We start from the raw sequence: 24,590 nt of genomic DNA on the forward strand, positions 1-24,590 counted from the left end.
CAGCTGAGCTCACTCAGAGCCCCAACATTCTCACTGGGCAACTGCTTCCTTAATGGCATCTTGACCCAGTTGTATCACTTGCCAGCCACTTTCATTTATTACAAAAGTTTCATCCTGGTCCTTCAGTCTCAGTCCTGCTCATTTTAAAACCTAGTCCCCAACTCAGATCAAAGCTTCCCTCCTGTGGCTATAAAAGCCAGGTGTGTGTGTGTGTGTGTGTGTGTGTGTGTGTGTGTGTATACCTGTGCAAGTGTGTGGGGGATAGAAAGGGTTGTGTCACCAGATTTAATAAATGAAAAATGCAGGCTTCAATTTGAATTTCAGATGAATATTCATCTTGAATGTTGAATGAAAACATGTAAACACATTTTTAAGTCTAAGTATTCAGTTCAGTTCAGTCATTCAGTTGTGTCTGACTCTTTACAACCCTATGAACCACAGTACACCAGGCCTCCCTGTCCATCACCAACTCCCAGAGTTTACTCAAACTCACCTCCATTGAGTTGGTGCTGCCGTCCAACCATCTTACCCTCTGTTGTCCCCTTTTCCTCCTCTCTTCAATCTTTGCCAACATCAAAGTTTTTTCAAATGAGTCATCTCTTCACAACAGGTGGCCAAAGTATTGGAATTTCAGCTTCAACATGAGTCCTTCCAATGAACTTATGGCAGAAAGTGAAGAAGAACTAAAGAGCCTCTTGACGAAAATGAAAGAGGAGTGTGAAAAAGTTGGCTTAAAGCTCAACATTCAGAAAACTATGATCATGACATCCGGTCCCATCACTTCATGGCAAATAGATGGGGAAACAGCGGCTGACTTTATTTTTCTGGGCATCAAAATCACTGCAGATGGTGATTACAGCTATGAAATTAAAAGACACTTACTCCTTGGAAAAAAAAGTTATGACCAACCTAGACAGCATATTAAAAAGCAGAGACATTGCTTTATCAACAAAGGTCAATCTAGTTAAGGCTATGGTTTTTCCAGTGCTCATGTATGGATGTGAGAGTTGGACTAGAAAGAAACCTGAGCACTGAAGAATTGATGCTTTTGAACTGTGGTGTTGGAGTAGACCTTGAGATTCCCTTGTACTGCAAGGAGATCCAAGCAGTCCATCCTGAAGGAGATCAGTCCTGGGTGTTCATTGGAAGGACTGATGTTGAAGCTGAAACTCCAGTACTTTGACCACCTGATGCAAAGAGCTGACTCATTTGAAAAGACCCTGATACTGGAAAAGATTGAAGACAGGAGGAAAAGGGGACGACAGAGGATAAGATGGTTGGATGGCATCACTGACTCAATGGGCATGAGTTTGAGTGGACTCTGGGAGTTGATGGTGGACAGGGGGGCCTGGTGTGCTACGGTTCATGGGGTGGCAAAGAGTCGGACATGACTGAGTGACTGAACTGAACTGAATGAACACCCAGGACTGATTTCCTTTATTGGATCTCCTTGCAGCCCAAGGAACTCAAAGAGTCTTCTCCAACACCATAGTTCAAAAACATCAATTCTTCTGCACTCAGCTTTCTTTATAGTCCAACTCTCACATCCATACATGACTACTGGAAAAACCATAGCCTGACTAAATGGACCTTTGTTGACAAAGTAATGTCTCTGCTTTTTAATATGCTGTTTAGGTTGGTCATAACTTTTCTTCCAAGGAGTAAGTGTCTTTTAATTTCATGGCTGCAATCACCATCTGCCGTGATTTTGGAGCCCCAAAAAATAGTCTGACACTGTTTCCACTGTTTCCCCATCTATTTCCCATGAAGTGATGGGACTGGATGTCGTGATCTTAGTTTTCTGAATGTTGAGCTTTAAGCCAACTTTTTCACTCTCCTCTTTCATTTTCATCAAGAGTCTTTATAGTTCCTCTTCACTTTCTACCATAAGGGTGATGTCTTCTGCATATCTGAGGTTATTGATATTTCTCCTGGCAATCTTGATTCCAGCTTGTGTTTCTTCCAGTCCAGCGTTTCTCATGATGTACTCTGCATAGAAGTTAAATAAGCAGGGTGACAATATACAGCCTTGACATACTCCTTTTCCTATTTGGAACCACTCTGTTGTTCCATGTCCAGTTCTAACTGTTGCTTCCTGACCTGCTTACAGGTTTCTCAAGAGGCAGTTCAGGTGATCTGGTATTCCCATCTCTCAGAATTTTCCATAGTTTATTGTGATCCACACAGTCAAAGGCTTTGGCATAGTCAATAAAGCAGAAATAGATGTTTTTCTCGAACTCTCTTGCTTTTTCCATGATCCAGCAGATGTTGGCAATTTGATCTCTAGTTCCTCTGCCTTTTCTAAAACCAGCTTGAACATCTGGAAATTCACAGTTCACGTATTGCTGAAGCCTGGCTTGGAGAATGTTGAGCATTACTTTACTAGCATGTGAGATGAGTGCAATTGTGCAGTAGTTTGAGCATTCTTTGGCATTGCCTTTCTTTGGGATTGGAATGAAAACTGACCTTTTCCAGTCCTGTGGCCACTACTGAGTTTTCCAAATTTGCTGGCATATTGAGTGCAGCACTTTCACAGCATCATCTTTTAGGATTTAAAATAGCTCAACTGGAATTCCATCACTTCTACTAGCTTTGTTCATAGTGATGCTTCCTAAGACCCACTTTACTTCACATTCCCGGATGTCAGGCTCAGGTGAGTGATCACACCATCATGATTATTGGGGTCATGAAGATTTTTTTGTACAGTTCTTCTGTGTATTCTTGCCACCTCTTCTTAATATCTTCTGCTTCTGTTAGGTCCATACCATTTCTGTAGTTTATTGAGCCCATCTTTGCATGAAGTGTTCCCTTGGTATCTCTAATTTTCTTAAAGAGATCTCTAGTCTTTCTTGTTCTGTTGTCTAAGTATTTCCCATGCAATATTTGGGACATACTTATCCTGAAAAATATTTGCTGTTCATCTGAAATGCTAGCAGAACTGGGAGTGCTATATTTTGTCTGGCAGCCCTGGAGTACATGGTGTGGCTCAGGCACCTGTCCTCTCCTTCAGAGTGAGGCAGAAGAAGGGGGAGCTGCAAGGGAGACGCATCTTTGCCTGGTGACCTACGTAGACACCAGGCCTCTTTCCACAGTTGCCGTTGCTTCCCTGGCAATCACTGCCTGGCTTTGCTGCCCTCTGTATGGTGAGCATCAGACTTTTTCTTCCTGCCACAGGGTCCCCATCCCCAACCACGTGTGCTGAGGTGGGTAATCACAGAGAATCCTTTGTCCTTATCAACAGGAAGAGTGCTGGCTCTTCACTGTCCCTCTCTCATTCTATTTCTGCCTCTTCAGGACAATCACATGGGGGCAATCAGCCAGCCTATTGGACAGGCAGAGCACCAACCGGAAACAAAGTGCCCATCTTTCCCTCTTGCAAAGACCCCAGTCTTAAGACTGACTCTCTTGGAATTTCCTCTCTTGGTTTGGAGGCAAGAAAGGGTTTCCCTCCCCATCCCAAACCAGCTTCCTTTAGGCTGGTCCTCCCCTTAAATTCATGGGGAAAGTGGGGGTAATGGCATCCTCAACTTTGGGGATTCTACTGGCCCACTAGTTCTCTGTACTCAGATGCAGGGACATAGTGCCTTTTACACTCAGCTCTGGGTTTGAGCCACGGTTTCCCGGACAATGGGAGAGCTCACTTGACATCTCATTACAATCAGTTCAACCCAAGTCTCATGCTGGGAGAAGACAGAGGTCCAGCCCAGTGGAGAAGGTGATGGATGGGAGGTCAGGTCTTTGCCTGAAAGGTCTGAGGGTCTTTGCCCTGACCATCCCTGTCTGACCATGATCAAGATGCTCTCCTTCCTGGCCACAGCATCACCTTCTGTTAGATGAGGTGCTGGCTCAGGTTGTCTCTTCAGGAACTTGTGGTGTTACTGTCATTGCACACTCCCTCTGGGATGGGGGGAGGGAAGATAGCCGAGGGCACCAGGGAATCCAGCAGGTGGAGTTTTAAGAGTTAGAAGTGGTGTCTTCACTTTCCAGCCCCCACCCTTCTCTGCTAAGAGACCACTATTGTCCTTCCTCAAATTTCCTTCTCTAAACTCTTATGCATCAAGAAAGTGGGGAAAGGGGCATCAGCTCCATGGAGAGTGGAGGGCTGCCCCCGGGAAGGGCTCCTGATGCCATGAAGTGGTGAGGTGGCTGTGGTGGGCCCCACACCACCACAGCACACCGTGTTGAGCTTTTCACTTCCATTCTATGCATAGGCAATTTTTGTTTTGTTTTGTTTTGTTTTTTGCAATCTCTTGGTTAACTCTCATCAGACCCGTTTGAGATATCACTGACCCATTTCACAGGCAAGGAAACTGAGATGTGTGGAATTCATGGAGAATACATATCTTTATGGTTTGACAGGATGCTTTTCCACCTTGTAATCTTTTTTCTCCACTCAACCATGTAATGAAGAAACTGTTATTAAATCACTGGTCTATGTTACAGCTGATGACCAGTTAGCATTGTGATCTTTGAGAGCCATCCAGTATTTCACAAAAGGAGCTCCAGCAGCATCTGCCTGACTTTAAAGATGAAGCTGTTTTCCTCCCCCTCCCACCCTCACTCCGCCCCGCCATGGTGCCTTGCCATTGCTTTCCTGTCCTACAAGGTCAAGATGGGCATGGCTCTCTCAGTCTCCCAGACCCCTCCCAGTCTCAGCTGCTGGGCACCCAGATAACCTCAGCTAACCTGGGGCTCCAGTGGTCATGTATGGATATGAGAGTTGGACTGTGAAGAAAGCTGAGTGCTGAAGAATTGATTTTGAACTGTGGTGCTAGAGAAGACTCTTGAGAGTCCCTTGGACTGTGAAGAGATCCAACCAGTCCATCCTAAAGCAGACCAGTCCTGGGTGTTCATCGGAAGGACTGGTGCTGAGGCTGAAACTCCAATACTTTAGCCACCTCATGAGAAGAGTTGACTCATTGGAAAAAGACTCTGATGCTTGGAGGGATTGGGACAGGAGAAGGGGATGACAGAAGATGAGATGGCTGGATGGCATCACCAACTCAATGGACATGAGTTTGGGTGAACTCCAGGAGTTGGTGATGGACAGGGAGGCCTGGCATGCTGCGGTTCATGGGGTCGCAGAGAGTCAGACATGACTGAGCAACTGAACTGAACTGAACTGAACCTGGGACTGGCACTCAGCTAGCAGCCACTGAAACTTCTCCCTCTGTTGTTTAGACCAGTGGCTGATTGGCTGACATCCATGCTGTTGTTTAGTTGCTAAGTCATGTCCGACTCTTTGTGACCCCATTAACTGCAGCACGTCAGGCTTCCTTGTCCTTCATTGTCTCCTGGAGTTTGCTCAAACTCACCCATTGAATCAGTGATGCTATCTAACCATCTCATCCTCTGCAGCCCCCTTCTCCTTTTGCGAGATGGCCTTGAGGATAGGAACAGAGAAAAGGTTACAGGGGTGGGAAATGGCAGGAGAAAGGCAGAGAGCATGACTGAGCTTCCATATCTAGGGTCAGAACCCAGTGTCATCCTGTGAACAGTCAGAACTGTAGTGGACAGTCAGGGAATGGCCAGATCAGGGTAGGTGTGCTGCCTGCCCTGAAGAGTGGTATTTCCTCTAAAATATCCTTTGAGCCTTGGGCTTCTCTGGTGGCTCAGATGTTGAAGGATCTGCTTGCAATGCAGGAGACCCAGGTTTGATCCCTGGGTGAAAAGATCCCCTGGAGAAGGACATGGCTACCCACTCCAGTATTCTTGCTGGAGAATTCCATGGACAGAGGAGCCTGATGGGCTACAGTCCATGGGGTCACAAAGAGTCAGATATGACTGAATGACTAACACTTTCACTTTGTGATTTGCAAGGGAGCAGAGCTGAAAACAGATGAATAAACAGGAGAACATAGGGAGCTCCAGGGCTGAGCCCCTCTCTACACACTGTGCCCTCACCCCCAAGAGATTCTACTCCAGACCCTCAGCCCCTCAGCCCCTCAGCCCACACCCGTTTCCTCAAGGCAGCAGAAGGCTCAGCATGCAAGGATCTTATAGCAGCAGTGACAGGTGAAGAGGTAAAGTCCAAGTTCATCCAACCACGTGCCTCCTATTTGCACATTTGCAGGTACACAGATCCGGCCACCCTTACTATGCCCCTGGGTTTACAGACACGTTTGCTCGGAGGTGAGATCTGACCTCTACTGCCAGTACTCAGATGCACATGCACATATGCACACTGATGTAGGCTTTTTGCACAAGCTGCAGACTATTAAAGCTGATAACCCAACCCTGAAGACCCCTCCCAGCCGCCGTGAGGAGACTTGGCACCCACCCCTCCTTGCCAGCTCAGCCCCCATGGCTAGAGTAGATGAGTCTATTCATCTTCATTTCCTGCATCTCCAGCTCCATCAGCTGCTTGACTGCCCCCAGATTGGCCAAGCCTGGGGATTGGACTACAGTGCAGGTTTTCTTGAGGGAAGGTGCAGAAGAGAAAGTCAGTAAATACCTAATCTCTGACTGGCTCAAAGTGCTGATAACCAGTTTATGGGGAGAAATGTGCAGCTTGTAGTCTCCAGAAACTGAGTTTCTAGTTCATTTCCATCCATGTAGGAGGAGGGTATGGGGTCTACTGGAGGGTGGGAGATGTTGGTTTTAAAAAAATGAAAACCCGTTCCTCTTTCCTTTGTCCTGGCGTACAGAAAAGAAGAGTCTTACGTCTCCAAGGAGAGGGGACAGGAGCCCCAGCAGGCCTCAGGGTATATGGCAGGGCAGGCAGAAGTGAGAGACTTGTGCTGTGGACCAAGATGGACACAGCCTGCGATGGAAGGAGCCGTCTGTATCCAGGCACTGGCAAGCTTTGGAGTTCAGAGCCTGTCTATACCATTCATCACTTTGTAGATCTTGCACACATGCTGCACACATGTTCAGTTGTGCCAGGGTCCAGCCCCGGTGGATCCAGGGTAATTCAAAGGGGAGATGGAATCAGCGTCCTAGGAAAAAACTTATTTAATTACAGATATATAGAGAGATTAGAAACCGATAGTGTAGTAGGAAATATTAGTGGAGAAAAAGAGGCTGAATAACTTGGTTTACATGGGATACCAATAAAACTCCAAGACAAGGAATTTGCACCATCTACGCTGGGCCACCAGCGCCTGTTTGAATATCGGAGGGCGCCCCGCCTTGGGCTCCCTCTCTCATGGATCTTAGAAGCCAGGGCAAGTAAGTAGATGTGGCGAGAACCCACGCTCCAGATGGGAATTCAGCCAGAAAAACGTGGAGCAAGAAAGAAATGACTCGGGAGAATCAGTCTTTCCAGAAACTGATCCCATTTCTTTATTTTTCAGGTTTGCTTATATACTTTTTGTTATACATAGGGATGAATACAGAGTCACATGGGGGTCAGCACAATCAGGTGCTTCATATAAAATTATACAAAGGTTTTAGGGGTTTTACATCATCTTCTGGCTATGAGGCCTGCTGACATTTTATGGCCCTTTCTGATAATGGTCAGTCAACCAGAAAATTTATTTTTACCAGGGGTGATTTTTTTTTAAACCAAGCACCACCCTCCAAATAAAGTTGCATTCCTATAGGGTGAGGGTGTAGTGGGTTACAATCAAGAAAGGAATTTACTTAGCCTAAGGTTTAACATGATTAATCTTAAAGGTTAATACTTATTTCTCCTATATGCTAGTTATATTCATTATAAGGACAGGGAATATGGAGATTTAGCAGCAAATATTGGCTCAACAAATGAAAAACCCTTCATCAATATAATTTCTAATCAATCTACTATACTATCCTAATAGTTTTCTAACTTCTCAAAAGAGTCTGTATTTAGAAAGTTTTAAAGCATCGATGCCTCTTACGCTTGGGAGGCTGTAAACAATCACATGTGGCCAGACAAACCCGCTCAAGCAGGCTAGAGAACCTTCAGAGGAGTTTGTAAGTTGAAACACTCTTGTCACACCCAAGAATTTTTATTAACTGGAGCTGCAAGTTAACTCCTTCTCTGAGAGAAATGGTGATGGGGGAGAGCCCCCCGTAAAGTCTGAGGTGTAGGTGAGAGCATAAAACAGACTCTGGTTTGGGGGGTAGATGCTCGGGAACAGGGGGTTTCCTGAGGCTCGATCCCACCTTTGCATATGCCGAAGCCTCCTTCCTCATGACCTTTGCCATGGGCGGACTTCCTTACGCTGGCTCCTGGCACAGTTGTGTCCAACTCTTTGTGACCCTGGGGACTGTAGCCTGCCAGGCTCCTCTGTCCATGGGATTTTTCAGGCACGGATACAAGAATACTGGAGTGGATTGCTGTTCCTTCCTCCAAGGAACATTCCCGACCCATGGATTGAACCTGAGTCTCCTGCGTCTCCTGCATTGCCAGTGGATTCTTTACCACTGAGCCACCGGGAAGCCCCTTTTGGGCATCTTGAATAATCTCTCTGAACCTCAGAGTCTTCAGGACTTGGTAGGTGGCACAGCAGGATTTTTAACATTGAGGTCTACTAATCTGGGTTTGAGAAAAGTCCTCCTCGTTCTAGGTTGGTGGCATACCCTCTCTGGGTTTCAGTTTTATCATCTGGAAGGTGTCTGGCATGAAATAATCACTCAATAAAAGCTACCTATTTATTATGTATAAAATAATAAATTGTAGGGACTTCTTTGGTGGCCCAGTGGTTAAGAATTCACTTTCCAATGCAGGGGATGTGGGTTTGATCCCCGGTTAGGGAGCATGCTGTGGGGCAGCTAAGCCTGTGCCTCACAATGAAGGTCAGCACAGCCTAAATAAACAAATTGTGTATCCTGTAAAGAAAGCAGATTTAGGCCAAAAAAAAAAAAAATGGTATCTACTTAAACTCAGATCACAGGTACTCCAGGGATCACCTGCCTTTTGGAAGTGGGGACTACCACAGGACCCTGAAGTCTGTATGCTTGAATAACAGACACTACTTATGAAGGAATTGTTTCATTCACTTGCCAGGTTGTATCTACTGAGCTTCATACTGACCTAGGCTCTGAGCACGCTGAAGAGGAGTCGTGACAGATCAGATTGTCAGCCTTATTGTAATAGGGAAGAACAAATCTGACTCCATATTGGATCTGTTTCTTTTGTTTAACTTTTATATTCTGTTGCTTTCAGTTAAGAATGTTGCCTATAGCCTGGAATATACAGGACAGCCCATTCTCAAGGCTCTCTCTAAGGGTATAACACTTTTCCATTTACACAGAGATAAAAAGTTGCAGAATAGGGGAAACAAGATGGCGGAGGAGTAGGTGGATGTGGAGTACATCTCTCTCCAGGGACACATCAGGAGTACACCTTCAGACACAGAAATGCACGCAGAACAGGAGCTGAAAGCAGACAGGAGTACCTGACCAGTGGAAAAGAATACATGCTGCTGCTGCTGCTAAGTCACTTCAGTAGTGTCCAACACTGTGTGACCCCAGAGACGGCAGCCCACCAGGCTCCACCGTCCCTGAGATTCTCCAGGCAAGAACACTGGAGTGGGTTGCCATTTCCTTCTCCAAAACATGAAAGTGAAAAGTGAAAGTGAAGTCACTCAGTCGTGTCTGACTCCTAGTGACCCCATGGACTGCAGCCTACCAGGCTCCTCCGTTCATGGGATTTTCCAGCAACAGTACTGGAGTGGGTTGCCATTGCCTTCTCCAAAAGAATATATAGAACCATGAAAAACTCAGTGGGATGAAGGAACTAGGGGGGGAAACAGGAGTGTTAGTAGGACTGGACCTGCCCTCAGCCAGTGGGGGAACTGAAGAAGGGGTCTGATCCCCACATTGGGGCAATTGTCTGAGTCAGAGGAGAAACATTTAAGGCTGAGAGTGAAATAGCTGATCTGTGGCAGTCTAAATGAAATTAGAATTAGTCTTTGCCACAGGCATACATACCCCAGACAGGAATGCTGGTACCCTGGAAGGCGCATCAGCTAGGAGCTGGAGTTTAGGGATTGTGGAGCAATCCCAGGGCAAGCACTGCTGTTGACTGCAGAGAGACGGATTGAGAGGATGTGAGGGAGGAGATCGTGGTGGGAAATGATGGTGGAGGAAAGCCAGGCCACCATGGAAGCAAAGAGACACTGCTGAGTCACTCGTAGTAGGTGGAGCCATCACCATAGCCTCTCTCTCCCCACATGCCAGCATCGTCAGCTGAACAATAGGGAGGCTGGCCCATCAAATGCCTGACGCACTGAACTACAGAATAGGACCCCACCCAGGGTGCTCCTTTAAGTGATTGATGTGCTGAACTATAGAGTAGGACCCCACCCAGAGTACACCTTTAAGTGCCTGACGTGCCAATCTACAGAGTAGGACCCCAGCCAAGAGGGCCCCTGTATGTGACTGACACCCCAAACAACAGAGAAGGACCCCAGACAAGGGAGCCTTCTAAGTGCCTGAACTGGCAGAGCTACGGAGAAAGACTGGCCGAAGAGGTCTTCTGTTCACCAGCTGCAAGAGGCTTGAAAAAAGACTCAAATAGGGCCATAACTCCTGCAGCGGAGACAGTCCTTGTCCCTGCACACTTGGTGCCACCAGGGTCCAACAAGCCAAGAAGCTAAGCCACCTTCACACTTCACTCTCACTGAGGCAGAGCTGTCACAGGCAAAAAATGTCTTCCACCTATGTGCAAAGCATTGCTTCAGTTCGGTCCAACTCTTTGCGACCCTGTAGACGATGGCCTACCAGGCTTCTCTGTCAGGGAGGGGGATTCTCCAGGCAAGAATACTGGAGTGTAGATCACAGTGTTGGAGGGCATCTTAGGGAGGTGAGGTGGACTGTGACTCCCAACGAGGGAAAGGACTCTGACAGCAGTGACTCAAGAAAAACATTTATTTTTCTTATGTTTTGACTTGTTCTGTAGATTCTTTTAGACTTTTTTCTTTTTTTTCCCCCTTTTCCCCCACTCTGTTGTGGTTGTTGATTTTATTGGCACTATGAAATCCAATTAAGCTTTTGAGCTTAATTTTTTATTCTTTTTCTCAGTCACCTTTTTATTGTTGTTATAAACATCTGCCTCTACGTTGGGCTTTGGCAGTTCTGTGGAGTTTTCCTTTCTTAAAAAAATTCTCTTTTTAATTTTAATTTTTAATTGTTAAATCTATTATTATTTTTTCTACATTTATTCCTTTGTTTGTTTTCCTACTGTTCTTTTCTTGTTGCAGTTAATCTTTAACATGTATGCATCTTCTTTATCTACCTCTACTTAATTTTTCATATCTATCCTTTCCTTTCTTTCTCTCCTTTCCTCTCAACATATTTGTTAGTTTTATTTTCATTGCTTTATTCCTCAATTGACACTTTGCTTTAGTTTTGTTTTCCAGTTTGTGCTTAAGTTAGTTTTGTTCTTAACTGGTAAAAAGAATTTTTGATTTCCTTGTTCACTGGATCAATCTACTGTACTTTATTTTTCTTGGACTGTTTTCACTTTGCTCATCAGTATATATGTATATGTGTATATTCCATTATTTTAATTATTATTTGCCTGACTTTGTAACTGCCACTTGTCTCTGGTTCATCTTTGGTTTCTCATTTTGGGATACTTGTTTTACTGTCTCTTAATGCCATAACAAACCCCTTGTGGAATCTTTGTTCCTGACCAGAGATCAAACCCTGAGCCTTTGGAGTAGAAGCACTGACTCCAAGACCATAGACTACCAGAGAACTAACCCTCAGTTCAGTTCAGTTCAGTTCAGTCGTGTCCAACTCTTTGCGACCCCATGAATCACAGCTCGCCAGGCCTCCCTGTCCATCACCATCTCCCGGAGTTCACTCAGACTCACGTCTATCGAGTAAGTGATGCCATCCAGCCATCTCATCCTCTGTCCTCCCCTTCTCCTCCTGCCCCCAATCTCTCCCAGGATTAGAGTCTTTTCCATTGAGTCAACTCTTTGCATGAGGTGGCCAAAGTACTGGAGTTTCAGCTTCAGCATCATTCCCTCCAAACAAATCCCAGCATTGATCTCCTTCAGAATGGACTGGTTGGATCTCCTTGCAGTCCAAGGGACTTTCAAGAGTCTTCTCCAACACCACAGTTCAAAAGCACCAATTCTTTGGCACTCAGCTTTCTTCACAGTCCAAATCTCACATCCATACATGACCACTGGAAAAACCACAGCCCTGACTAGACAGACCTTTTTTGGCAAAGTAATGTCTCTGCTTTTGAATATGCTATCTAGGTTGGTCATAACTTTTCTTCCAAGGAGTAAGCGTCTTTTAATTTCATGGCTGCAATCACCATCTGCAGTGATTTTGGAGCCCCCAAAAATAAAGTCTGACACTGTTTCCACTGTTTCCCCATCTATTTCCCATGAAGTGATGGGACCAGATGCCATGATCTTCGTTTTCTGAATGTTGAGCTTTAAGCCAACTTTTTCACTCTCCACTTTCACATTCATCAAGAGGCTTTTTAGTTCCTCTTCACTTTCTGCCATAAGGGTGATATCATCTGCATATCTGAGGTTATTGATATTTCTCCCTGCAATCTTGATTCCAGCTTGTGCTTCTTCCAGCCCAGCATTTCTCATGATGTACTCTGCATAGAAGTTAAATAAGCAGGGTGACAATATACAGCCTTGATGTACTCCTTTTCCTATTTGGAACAAGTCTGTTGTTCCATGTCCAGTTCTAACTATTGCTTCCTGACCTGCATACAGATTTCTCAAGAGACAAGTCAGGTGGTCTGGTATTCCCATCTTTTTCAGAATTTTCCAGTTTATTGTGATCCACACAGTCAAAGGCTTTGGCATAGTCAATAAAGCAGAAATAGATGATTTTCTGGAACTCTCCTGCTTTTCCCATTTTCCAGCGGATGTTGGCAATTTGATCTCTGGTTCCTCTGCCTTTTCTAAAACCAGCTTGAACATCTGGAAGTTCACGGTACACATATTGCTGAGCCTGGCTTGGAGAATGTCGAGCATTACTTAACTAGTGTGTGAGATGAGTGCAATTGTGTGGTAGTTTGAGCATTCTTTGGCATTGCCTTTCTTTGGGATTGGAATGAAAACTGACCTTTTCCAGTCCTGTGGCCACTACTGAGTTTTCCAAATTTGCTGGCATATTGAGTGCAGCACTTTCACAGCATCATCTTTCAGGATTTGAAATAGCTCAACTGGAATTCCATCACCTCCCCTAGCTTGGTTCGTAGTGATGCTTTCTAAGGCCCACTTGACTTCACATTCCAGGATGTCTGGCTCTAGATGAGTGATCACACCATTGTGATTATCTGGGTGGTGAAGATCTTCTTTGTACAGTTCTTCTGTGTATTCTTGCCACCTCTTCTTAATATCTTCTGCTTCTGTTAGGTCCATACCATTTCTGTCCTTTATTGAGCCCATCTTTGCATGAAGTGTTCCCTTGGCATCTCTAATTTTCCTGAAGAGATCTCTACTCTTTCCCATTCTATTGTTTTCCTCTGTTTCTTTGCATTGATCACTGAGGAAGGCTTTCTTATCTCTTCTTGCTGTTCTTTGGAACTCTACATTCAGATGCTTATATCTTTCCTTTTCTCCTTTGCTTTTCGCTTCTCTTCTTTTCACAGCTATTTGTAAGGCTTCCTCAGACAGCCATTTTGCTTTTTTGCATTTCTTTTCCATGGGGATATTCTTGATCCCTGTCTCCTGTACCATGTCATGAACCTACGTTCATAGTTCATCAGGCACTCTATCTATCAGATCTAGTCCCTTAAATCTATTTCTCACTTCCACTGTATAATCATAAGGGATTTGACTTAGGTCATACCTGAATGGTCTAGTGATTTTCCCTACTTTCTTTAATTTGAGTCTGAATTTGGCAATAAGGAGTTGATGATCTGAGCCACAATCAGCTCCTGGTCTTGTTTTTGTTGACTGTACATAGCTTCTCCATCTTTGGCTGCAAAGAATATAATCAATCTGATTTCGGTGTTGACCATCTGGTGATGTCCATGTGTAGAGTCTTCTCTTGTGTTGTTGGAAGAGGATGTTTGCTATTACCAGTGCATTTTCTTGGCAAAACTCTATTAGTCTTTGCCCTGCTTCATTCTGTATTCCAAGGCCAAATTTGCATATTACCCCAGGTGTTTCTTGACTTCCTACTTTTGCATCCAGTCCCCTATAATGAAAAGGACATCTCTTTTGGGTGTTAGTTCTAAAAGGTCTTGTACATCTTCATAGAACCATTCAACTTCAGCTTCTTTAGCATTACTGGTTGGAGCATAGAGTTGGATTACTGTGATATTGAATGGTTTGCCTTGGAAATGAACAGAGATCATTCTGTAGTTTTTGAGATTGCATACAAGTACTGCATTTCAGACTCTTTTGTTGGCCATGATGGCTATTCCATTTCTTCTAAGAGATTCTTGCCTGCAGTAGTAGATATAATGGTCATCTGAGTTAAACTCACCCATTCCAGTCCATTTTAGTTTGCTGATTCCTAGAATGCCAGTGTTCACTCTTGCCATCTCCTGTTTGACCACTTCCAATTTCCAATTGATTCATGGACCTGACATTCCAGGTCCCTATGCAATATTGATCTTTATAGCATCAGACCTTGCTTCTATCACCAGTCACATCCACAACTGGGTATTGTTTTTGCTTTGGCTCCATCCCTTCATTCTTTCTGGAGTTATTTCTCCACTTATCTCCAGTAGCATATTGGGCACCTACTGACTTGGGGAGTTCCTCTTTCAGTATCCTATCATTTTGCCGTTTCACACTGCTCATGGGGTTCTCAAGGCAAGAATACTGAAGTGGTTTGCCATTCCCTTCTCCAATGGACCACATTCTGTCAGACCTCTCCACCATGCCCATCCATCTTGAGTAGCCCCACAGGGCATGGCTTAGTTTCATTGAGTTAGACAAGGGTGTGGTCCTACTGTGATTAGATTGACCAGTTTTCTATGATTATGGTTTGTGTGTCTGCACTCTGTTGCTCTCTTGCAACACATACCATCTTCCTTGGGTTTCTCTTACCTTGGACGTGGTGTATCTCTTCAGGGCTGCTCCAGCAAAGCACAGCCGCTGCTCTTTACTTGGATGAGGGATATCTACTCACCGCCGCCCCTCCTGACCTTGAACGTGGAATAGCTCCTCTAGGCCCTATGGCGCTCGTGCAGCCACTGCTCCTTGGACATGGGGTTGCTCCTCCCAGCCGCCACCCCTGGCCTCGGGTAGGGGTAGCTCCTCTTGGGTGCTCCAGCGCTGTCGTAGCCTGGCACTCTCGGCCGCCGTCCCTGACCTCGCATGTGGGGTAGCTCCTCTCCACTGTGCTCTGCGCACCATCGCAGCCGCCCACACTCTAACCTAGGGAGCATCAAATAGTGAGAACACACATAAAGGAAACCACTTGAATACAAGACCGACCCAGCATCACCCAACCACCAGTAGCACCCTGTGTAGGACGCCTCATTGAAACAACAAACAAAACAAAAATACAAACCCGATCATCAGCAGACAGGAGTACCACCTCACTCAGCCTTGCCCATCAGAGGAAAAACAAACCAACAAACAAAAACTCAGCACAAATCTCACTTTATACAAAACTCACACAAACCACTGGGCCAACTTTAGGAGGGCAGAAGCCAAAAGGAAGAAAGACTTCAACCTTCTTCAAGGAAATAATTCAACTTTCCTTTAAGCCTGGGAAAAGGAGACCTCAAGCACAATAACTTAAAAAAAAAAATGAAAAGGCAGAGAAATATGGTACAAATGAAGGAACAAACTAGAAACACAGAAGTCCAAATAAATGAAGAGGAAATAGAAAAATTACCTGAAAAAGAATTTAGAATAATTATAGTAAAGATGATCAAAAACCTTGAAAACAAAATGGAGAAAATGCAAGAATCAGTTAGCAAAGACCTAGAAGAATTAAACAATAAGCATACAGAAACAAACAACACAATTACTGAAATTAAAAATACTCTAGAAGGCATCAATAGCAGAATATCAGAATCAGAAGAAGGAATCAGTGAGTTGGAAAATAAAATGGTGGAAATAACTTCTGAAGAGCAGATAAAGAAAAAAAAATGAAAAGAGCCGGGGACAGTCTCAGAGACCTCTGGGACCATATCAAATGCATCAACACTTGAATTATAGGGGTCCCAGAAAAAGAAGAGAAAAAGAAAGGGTATGAGAAAATTTTTGAAGAGATTATAATTGAAAAGGAACTTAGTTGAAATGGCATGGAAAAGGAAATAACCAGCCAAGTCCAAGAGGCACAAAGAGCCCCATATAGGATAAATGCAAGGAGAAACATGCCAAGATACATACTAATCAAACGAACAAAGACTAAACACAAAGAATATCAAAAGCAGCAAGGGAGGAGCAACAAGTAACATACAAGGGAAACCCCATACACTTAAAGCTGATCTTTCAGCAGAAACTCTTCAGGCCAGAGGGAATGGCAGGATATATTTAAAGTACTGAAAGGGAACAATCTACAACCAAGATTACTGTACCCAGAAAGGATCTCATTCAAAATTGATGGAGAAATCAAAAGCTTTTCAGACAAGCAAACGTTAAGAGAATTCAGTACCACCAAAGCAGATTTACAACAAATGTTAAAGGGACTTATATAGTCAAGAAATACAACAGAAAAAAAATCTACAAAATCAACCCAGAGCAATTAGAAAATGGCAATAGGAACATATATATCAATTATTACTTTAAATGTAAATGGATTAAATGCTCCAACCAAAAGACACAGACTGGCTGAATGGACACAAAAATAACACCCATATGTATGCTGGCAATGGCACCCCACTCCAGTACTCTTGCCTGGCAAATCCCATGGATGGAGGAGCCTGGTAGGTTGCAGTCCATGGGGTCACGAAGAGTCGGACACAACTGAGTGACTTCCCTTTCACTTTTCACTTTCATGCATTGGAGAAGGAAATGGCAACCCACTCCAGTGTTCTTGCCTGGAGAATCGCAGGGACGGGGGAGCCTAGTGGGCTACCGTCTATGGGGTCACACAGAGTCAGACACTATAGAAGTGACTTAGCAGCAGCAGCATATGCTGTCTACAAGAAACCCACTTTGGACCTCAAAACACATATAGACTGAAAGTGAGAGGATGGAAAAATATATTCCATGCAAATGGGAAGCAAAAGAAAGCTGGAGTAGCAAATCTCATATCAGACAAAATAGACCTTAAAATAAAGAATATTATAAGAGATAAGGAAGGACACTACATAGTGATCAAGGGATCAATCCAAGAGGAAGACATAACTATTGTAAATATGCACTGTACATAGGAGCACCGCAATACATAAGACAAACACTAACAGACATAAAAGGAGAAATTGACAGTAACACAGTTATAATAGGAGACTTTAACACCCCACCCACACCAATGGACAAATCATCAAAACAGAAAATTAATAAGGAAACACAAGTCTTAAATGATACTTTAGATGAGAGGGATCTCATTGATATCTTCAGGACATTACATCCAAATGCAGAATACTCTTTTTTCTCAAGTGCACTTGGAACATTCTCCAGGATAGGCCATTACTTGGGTCACAAATCAAAACTCAGTAAATTTAAGAAAATTGAAATTGTATCAAGCATCTTCTCTGATCACAATGCTATGAGACTAGATATCAGTTACAAGAAAAAAAACTGTAAGAAACACAAACACATGGAGATTAAAAAACATGTTTCTAAATAACCAACAAGTTACTGAAGAAATCAAAAGGGAAATCAAAAAAGTTCTAGAAACAAATGACAATGAAAACACAACTCAAAACCTATGGGATGCAGCAAAAGCAGTTCTAAGCGGGAAGTTTATAGCAATACAATCCTACCTCAGGAAAAAAGATAAACATCAAATAGACACCTAACTTTACACCTAAAGCAACTGGAAAAAGCAGAAGAAGAAAAAACAAAATTAGTAGAAGGAAAGAAATCATAAAGATTCAAGCAGAGATAAATGAAAAAGAAATGAAAGAAACAATAGTAAAGATTAATAAAACTAAAAGCTGGTTCTTTGAGAAGATAAACAAAATTGACAAACCTTTAGCCAGACTCATCAAGAAAAAAAGAGAGAAGAATCAAATCAACAACATTAAAAATGAAAAAGGAGAGGTTATCACAGACAATGCAGAAATAAAAAGGATTATAAGATACTATTATGAGCAACTATATGGCAATAAAATAGATAACCTGGAAGAAATGGTCAGATTCTTAGAAAAGTTCAATATCCCAAGACTGAACCAGAAAAAAATAGAAATTATGACCAAGCCAATTACAAGCACTGAAATTGAAGCTGTGGTCAAAAATATCCCAAAAAACAAAAGCCCAGGACCAGATGGCTTCACAGGAGAATTCTATCAAACATTTAGAGAAGAGCTAACGCCTATCCTTCTAAAACTCTTTCAGAAAATTGCAGAAGCAGGAACACTTCCAAACTCATTCAACGAGGCCACCATCACCCTAATACCAAAACCAGAGAAAGACAACACACACACACAAAAAAAACTATAGGCCAATATCACTCATGAGCATAGAGGCAAAAATCCTCAACAAAATTTTAGCAAACATAATTCAGCAACACATCAAAAAGCTCATACACTATGATCAAGGTGGGTCTATTCCAGGGATGCAAGGATTCTTCAGTATATGGAAATTAATCAATGTGATATACCATATTAACAAATTTAAAGATAAAAACCATATGATCATCTCAATAGATGCAGAAAAAAGTCTTCAACAAAATTCAGTGCTTATTTATGATTCAAACTCTTCAAAAAATGGGCATAGAAGGAACCTACCTCAACATAGTAAAGGCCATATATGATAAGCCTACAGCAAACATTACTCTCAGTGGTGAAAAACTGAAAGCATTCCCCCTAAGATCAGGAACAAGACAAATGTGTCCACTTCTGCCACTATTATTCAAGACAGTTCTGGAAGTGCTAGGTGCAGCAATTAGAGAAGAAAAAGAAAGGAATCCAGATCAGAAAAGAAGAAGTAAAGCTCTCATGTTTGCAGATGACATAATACTGTACACAGAAACCCTAAAGGCAGTATCAGAAAATTACTAGAGCTAATTAGTTAATTAAGCAAAGTTGCAAGATACAAAATCAATACACAGAAATCACTTCATTTCTATATACTAACAATGAAAAATCAGAAAGAGAAGTTAAGTAACCAATCCCATTCACTATTGCAACAGAAAGAATTAAATATCTAGGAATAAACTTACCTGAGGAGACAAAAGAATTGCATGTAGAAAATTATAAGACACTGATGAAAGAAATCAAGGATGACATAAACAGATAGAGAGATATTCCATGTTCCTGAGTAGGAAGAATCAATATTGTGAAAATGACTATACTACCAAATGCAATCCCTATCAAATTACCAATGACATCTTTCACAGAACTAGAACAAAAAAATTTCACAATTCATATGGAAACACAAAAGATCCTTAATAGCCAAAGCAGTCTTGAGAAATAAGAATGGAGCTGGAGGAATCAACCTTCCTGACTTCAGGTTATACCACAAAGCTGCAGTCATCAAGACAGTATGGTACTGGCACAAAAACAGAAATATAGACCAATGGAACAAGATAGACAGCCCAGAAATAAACCCATGCACCTATGGGTACCTTATTTTTGACAAAGGAGGCAAGAATATATAATGGTGCAAAGACAGCCTCTTCAATAAAGTGCTGGGAAAACTGGACAGCTACATGTAAAAGAACTAAATTAGAACACTTCCTAACACCATACACAAAGATAAACTCAATATGGATTAAAGCCTAAATGTAAGACCAGAAACTATAAAACTCTTAGAGGAAAACATAGGCAGAACACTCGATGACATAAATCAAAGCAAGATCCTCTATGACCCACCTCCTAGAGTAAGGGAAATAAAAACAAAAGTAAACAGGTGGGACTTGATTAAACTTAAAAGCTTTTGCACAGGAAAGGAAACTATAAAGCAAGGTGAAAAGACAACCCTCAGAATGGGAGAAAATAATAGCAAATGAAACAACTGACAAAGGATTAATTTCCAAAATATACAAGCAGCACATACAACTCAGTGCCAGAAAAACAAACAACCCAATCAAAAAGTGGGGAAAAGACCTAAACAGACGTTTCTCCAAAGAAGACATACTGATGACTAACAAACAGATGAAAAGATGCTCAACATCGCTCATTATTAGAGAAATGCAAATCAAAACTACAATGAGATGTCACCTCACACTGGTCAGAATGGTCCTCATCAAAAAGTCTACAAACAATAAATGCTGGAGAGGGTGTGGAGAAAAGGGAACCCTCTTGCACTGTTGGTGGGAATGTAAATTGATATAGCCTCTATGGAAGACAGTATGGAGATTCATTAAAAAACTAGGAATAAAACCACCATATGACCCAGCAATCCCACTCCTAGGCATATATCCTAAGGAATCCAAAATTGAAAGAGACACATGTATCCCATTGTTCACCGCAGCACTATTTACAATAACTAGAACATGGGAGCAACCTAGATGTCCACTGACAGATAAATGGATAAAGAAGTTGTGGTACATATACACAGTGGAATATTACTTAGTCATAAAAAGGAACACATTTGAGTCAGTTCTAATGAGGTGGATGAACCTAGAATCTATTATTCAGAGTTAAGTAAGTCAGAAAGAGAAAGATAAATACTGTATTCTAACACATATATGGAATCTAGAAAAATGGTACTGAAGAGTTTATTTACAGGGCAACAGTTGAGAAACAGACATGGAGAATAGACTTATGGACATGGGGAGAGGGAAGAGAGGGTGAGATGTATGGAAAGAGCAACATGGAAACTTACACCATATGTGAAATAGATATCCAATGGAAATTTGCTGTATGACTAAAGAAAGGCAAACAGGGACTCTGTACCAACCTAGAGGGGTGGGATGGGGAGGGAGATGGAAGGGAGGTTCTAAAGGAAGGGATATATGTATACCTATGGCTGATTCATGTTGAGGTTTGACAGAAAACAGCAAAATTCTGTAAAGCAATTATCCTTCAATAAAAAATAATTAGTTATAAAAAAATGAAAGTGGGGCTTCCCTATTGGCTCAATGGTAAAGAATCTGCCTGCCAATGCAAGGACACAGGTTCTATCCATGACTCAGCAAGATCCCAGATGTCTCAAGCAACCAAGTCCATGCATCACAACGATTGAACTGTAGAGCCCAGGAGCCAAAACTATTGAAGCCCGCGTGCCCTAGAACTCATGCTCGGCAACAAAAGAAGCCACCGCAATGAGAAGCCTGAATACCACAACTGGAGAGCAGCCCCCACCTTCACTGCAACTAGAGGAATGCCCATGCAGCAACAAAGACCCAGCACAGCCAAAAATAAATTAATAAATAATGTTTTTTTTTTAATGAAAGCAGAAGGTCAGTCACACAGGGGCAGGAATCAGCAATCTTTGTCCTCATCTCACCAGCCAAAGAACGACAGTGTAAACAGAAAAAATCAAAGGTGTGCTTTGAATCCTGCTCCCTCCCAGGGAACTTGAGAGCTGATAAATGGCTTCTGCTCTGAAAGCACAGCTACCCTGTGTTGAAGGTGTGGAGAGGGATATTCAGAGGAGTCGTGGCACTTGTCCAACGCTGATGCTGGCCAAGTCAGCGCTAAAACCCAGCTACCCAGCCACAACACCCCGCTCCCAGCCATGCCACACTGTGCATCCTGGGTCATGGCGCTGGGTGAACAAGCCAGTCCGGGCTCCTTCTGCTGTCCCAGGTGCTGGTCCTATGGCCTGAGTCCCTCCACCCAGGCCCTCTGACGGTCCTGTCCCTTCACTTGACTGCAGCACTTCTCCACACACACACCACACTGTCCAGAGGTGACATTTCTAGACTGTCATGATTAACCGCCCAAATGAGTGGTAGAGACAGGAAGTGCTATAGGTTTTTAAAAATAGCCCAGAAAGCCCCGGGCACACATAGAAAGGGCAGAATGACACTCTGAGTGTCTAGGAGAGGGAGATGGCTGAGCCAGGGTGACCCTCCCCCACCTCCTTGGTGCTGCAGGAGCACCAAGGCCACAGTGTGGAGCTCGAGGTCTCAAAGTGGTCTTCTGCCAACATTTGTCTGACAAAAGGTCCTTGGAGTAGTGCCTGTATGGGGTCTCTCTGGATGAACAGACACTGAGGGGCCTGGGTACCACCCGTGAAAGAAGGCACACTGACTTGACACAGGAGAACACAGAGAATGATGAAAGAGCAAGGGAGGGCAGAGTTTCCACTGGGGAATTAAAGCCAAGCCATAAGTGAGTAAAAAGATTAGCCTTTATTTTCATCCCCTTCCAGGGCCTGGGACTCTCAAGGCCATCGTGAAGCCCAGACAAGCTGAGAAGGATTCTCTCTGGGAGCTGTAGGCATGCAGGAATCCAGGTGCCCAGAGTCAGGACCCTTAAGCTGAGAACAGGAGTCAAATGGGATACATCAAAGGGACTCAAAACCAAGGAGGTGAGTCTAAGACAGATATCAGAGACTGAGGCTGAGGCTGGAGGTGGGAGAGCAGGGGAGGAGGGAATGGAGAGCTGCAGGTGGTGTGAGCAAGAAGGAGAGATTTGTGAGGAAATCACCAGGGGTGATCCCTGCTGTTTGTGTGGGCTCTCTCTGGCCTTGCAGCTCTGGGTGCCTTGTCATAAGCAAATCCATCAGACACATTTAGAAATTATTCCTAGGGGAGGGTAGGGCCTCCTCTGAGGATTCACAGTGTAAACCATGGGCATTCTGGCAATACAATGACCACACCTCACGACAGTGAGGTCAACTCCACTGACAGAGAGCCTCGGGCTGGCATTTTCCCTGGGAACACAAGCCAGCATGTGATACATCCACAAGCATCACTGGTTTCACTTGGATGCCTGCTGGCTTTCCATACTCTTTTTTTAAGATTTTTTTTATATGGATCATTTTTAAAGTTTTTATTGAATTTTTTACAATATTGCTTGTGTTTTATGTTCTGGTTCTTTAGCCACAAGTCACGAGGGATCTTAGCTCCCCAACCAGGGATCGAACCTGCTCGCCCAACACTGGAAGGCGAATTCTCAACCACTGGACTACCAGGAAGTCCATGTAGCTTTTCAGACTCTTATCCTGTGTTTCCTGTGCTCAGTCACTTCAGTTATGTCTGACTCTGTGACCCCACAGACGGTGGCCTGCCAGGTTTCTCTGTCCATGGGATTCTCCAGGCAAGAATACCGGAGTGGGTTGCCATGCTCTCCTCCAGGGGATCTTTCTGACCCAGGGACTGAACCTCTGTATCTTACGTCTCCTGCATTGGTAGGTGGGTTCTTTACCACTAGCACCACCTGGGAAGCTCCAAGCAACCTTCATACTCTCACCTGTTTCCAACTTTCCAGCCTCCCCCTTCCTTTTTTACGTACAATGCACAGACCTTTGCGTGTGCCGCTTTCCCTTTCCTGTGGGCTGCTGCTGCTGCTGCTAAGTCGCTTCAGTCGTGTCCGATGGCCTCAATAAGGGAGGGGCACACACCTGTCTCTTTGAGAAAAGGGACATTCGGTCATTTTCCTCCTCATCCCTGCCTCTCATAGCCTAGCATCATCACAGGTGAGGAATGTTCTCTGAACCCTATGTAAACAGACTTCTGATTAAAGTGAAGGAGTTAGGTGATGAACACCAATACAAAGATTTTCATATTTTTTTATTATAAATAGCCCAAATATTTGGTCCCATTTCCAGTTTAAATGAGTAAACCATAATATTGATGGTTTGCAACAGATGCAAGATGAATTGTGCTTCTCTACCAGCTAGCTGAACCACTTTTAATGGGGAATATATCGAAGCTATAAATTCCTGCCGACAGGATTGCCATGCACTGGCATAATATATCTTCTATTCAATCTTTTATACATTAGGTTTTGTCCTGCATTCCAGTGGCTATATTTATGGATTGTGAACCTTTCTGTGAAGAAGCACATAGTACCAACTCTTTGTTGTCTATGGCCTCTGGAGACAGTCATCACTTGTTCATGTTCTTTATAGGAGACTTGGGGTGTGGCACCTTCATCCTCATGGGTGAGTTTCCTCTCTGGAAATGAAGCTTTGTGGTCCCAGACCTTTCTGGGATTTTACTAACTACTGGGAGGAAAAGCCAGCAGAGGAAATGAATGGATGCTTATGCTAAACAGGAGAACGAGACCATTGCTCTCTCTTGGCATGGCAGTTGATAGCGTCAGGTACATTTTAAAATCTAGCCACATTTTTTATAGCATCAGGTACAGAAAGAAGACCCTCTGTGGCCATGATCCCCTTTCATTGTTGTCATGGTTTTTCTCCCATCAGGCAGTAGTTTCTACAAACTTTCTCAGTGAAAATGCAAGTGTTAGTCCCTCAGTCATGTCCAACACTTTGTGACCCCATGGATTTTAGCCCACCAGGTTCCTCTGTCCATGGAATTCTCCAGGTAGAAATACTGGAGTGGGTTGCTATCCCCTTCTCCCAACCCAGAACCCAGTCTCCTGTACTGCAGGCAGATTCTTTACAATCTGAGCCACCAAGGAACCCCCCCCTCCCACCTTAATGCCCCCATCTCCAACGCATAAGCTGTATGGAGCCAAAATGTAGCTTCATTCTGGGAATAAAGCAACCCAGCTTGAGCTAATATCTCTGAGGTGTCCC

Source organism: Capricornis sumatraensis, chromosome 6 (genome assembly GCF_032405125.1).
Source record: "Capricornis sumatraensis isolate serow.1 chromosome 6, serow.2, whole genome shotgun sequence".
In the NCBI taxonomy this organism is placed as follows: domain Eukaryota; kingdom Metazoa; phylum Chordata; class Mammalia; order Artiodactyla; family Bovidae; genus Capricornis; species Capricornis sumatraensis.